Here is a 2,884-nt window from a genome sequence, read left to right as displayed (position 1 = left end):
TGTCGAGTGCTGCAGCATACTCTCCATCGCCCACTGCAGTGCTTCTACCTCCGAATGCAAAGCTGATTCACGTAGAAGGAAGTTTTTTGTCCCCATAAGCTGAATATTCCCAGAGCTATCCATCCATGTCCATCCACATCCACTAAAATTAGCTGAAAGGGTCCAAGAACCATCTAGTAAACAAATATTTTCCAAGCATACGGCTTGGGGTTCCTCATTTATAGTGTCTTGTGTCACTGCTTGTACCACCTCATTAGCCTCAAACCATGCATGGCATTCACTTTCAGCATGTCATCATTATCATTATCATTATCATTTCATTTGTTTTTCCTTCCAAATGAACCATATTATCCATGGATGTTTAAACAAGAAAAAATGTTTGTACAGTGTGCATATACAATATGTTATCGAGTTATGCATAGTATATGGTTATTGATTATCAAATGATACCATTACGTAAAAATATTGATGTCAGCCCCGGCGCAACATGGACATTTGCAATGTATCCAAATATATTTTGCGTTATTTTAAAGGTTCATTTCAATCTGTTAAATTATCAAAAAGATTCATAATTAAGTAAATTTAATTTATTTATTACAAGATAAAACAATAAAAAATCTGTATATTCACCGTTAGTTTTGAGATTTTTTTTCTATTTGTTTCAGGTAGTGTTTTGAAAACTGGACCCAACGTTGATTCGGCATTGTAACTAGATCAATGGTCGGACCGGTCCAACTGGTTCACTGGGTTTTAAATTTTAATTAAATTTTATATTAAGTAAATATTATATGTATAACATAAAATTATTTTTATAAAATTTATATAATTATTAGAATCTAAAAACGATATGAAAACAAAAATATTTTTTAAAAAAATAATATAAAATAATGAAAATAATTTATTTAGATAGATACTTAGAAAACAATATGAATTTTTTATGAAATATTTTTAAAATTTGTAGTTTAAAAAAAAATACTTGAATTTGAAAAAATAGGATTTTAACATCAATCTTGATCACTGGTTTTAGCGAGTTTTACCGGTTTTTGACCGGGTTTGCTTATTTAACTCAAATCCGGTTTTAATATAACCCGGAACCGAATAGATGGCCGAGTCACGGTCCGACCGGCCGGTCTGGTCCAGCCGGCCGGTCCGATTCAGTTTTCAAAACACTGGTTTAAGGTCTTAAAGTTCAAGTTAAAAGCAATGCAGTGAAAAAAAAATAGAAAATAGTTCATATTCTGTGTTTCCCCCAGAGCTATTATATTGGTTAAGACGGCATTGATTGATGTTACATATATATATGGGATTAGCTTATAACTTTTAGTCATACTAATATCTAGTATCTTTAGACTAGTTTGCTTCTTTATTATATCGTTATAATCCACCAATTGACCCTAGTTCGAAAGTTTTACTGTTAGAAATTAAAACAGTACACCGACTAAAAGCATCATTATCGCTATGTTTTAGAGCGTCTCTAGGGGTGGGGGGTCCACGGTTTAGAAAAAAACGGTGTGTCTTATGTGCACCAAATAAGAGACGTTTGTTGTGGGTTTTTTGCACTGTTCGCAGGCTCCATCGATACGTGGCGGCCCGCGATTGATGCGTTTTTTAATTAATTTTGTTTTTTCAAACAAAAAGTAAAAAAACAATTTTTTTTTTAAAAACGTTTGTGGGATAAAGATGGCCTAATGGGTACTTAGGCTATATATCACATATATATACAAGATTCATATACAAATTTTTCGAACTTCCTTTGTTACTAAATCCTTATGGAATTTTCATGTATGTACGGTAGGAAGCAGAAGAATCTACGTTATAATGAGCCAGTTTCATCATTCATGATGCGACACATCAGCAGTAAGTGGGCTCCACTTTTAAAATGTATGAAAAAATGTTATGTCTGTGGCTCGAACCCGGGTTACTGTGATATAAACACCAACATTTATACCACTAAACTAAAGGATACTTTATACATTGATTACCGAAACTAATATATATTTATGAATGATTTCTTACAGTGGATCCTACACATAACTGTAATGTTTCAATACTCACGTGTAACTTTGATCATCGAAACCTATTTAGTAAAATCCACATTCTGGACCAATAAAACTTATAAGTGGGCTAAATCTCTTTTGTATGTATCTAGGATTTTTATAGTACTTTGTCTCCACCGATAAACCGAAGCGTTACCCTTTTAACTGATAAACCGAAGCGTTTAGCTTATCAAAAAAAAAAAGTTCTGAAACTTTTCATCTTCACCTCTCTATATCTCCAACGATCAGTTATGGTACCGTTTCACCTCTGAAACAATCCGTCTCAGTATACATAATTCTTCAAACAAACCTTGAGACCCATCTCTTATTAAATTACTCATAAATTGAACTGTCGCAGCTTTTAGCCAACCTTCGAAGATGTCAGCGCCTACAGTGTTGTTGTTTCTTAATCGGTCGTTGTCCCCGCCACCTTTCTCCGCCTAGAACATAGTACCCAGGAAAAGGTATTGACAATTTGACTTTCTATGGAATACTATATACCATATTTGTTTAATCAATTTTTAAGCTATCAGTTTTAATACTTTAAGCGTATGTTTCTCTGGGCAGAATTCCGAGATCCACAGTTCTATCACAGTTCGTGTGAATCACTACCATCCATCGCTACGATAGGGGGTCGATCGTGAAAATTGATTGATCGCTTTGAAGTTGTCCGATTAACTAATATGATGTAAACTCTGTTCTGATGGGCTATAACAGAAAGTTATTTGGTTGCTAGGACTAACAAAGGCTGCAAGGCTGGGTACGTCTCAGGCAGAGCTGAAGGACGGTACAACTAGAGCACCTATTGTCCGGTTTTTGTCGTGCCAACGTGCTATGGAACTTAAGCC

Source organism: Brassica oleracea, chromosome C3 (assembly GCF_000695525.1).
Source record: "Brassica oleracea var. oleracea cultivar TO1000 chromosome C3, BOL, whole genome shotgun sequence".
Classification (NCBI taxonomy): domain Eukaryota; kingdom Viridiplantae; phylum Streptophyta; class Magnoliopsida; order Brassicales; family Brassicaceae; genus Brassica; species Brassica oleracea.
Note: the sequence above shows the minus strand (reverse complement) of the source record.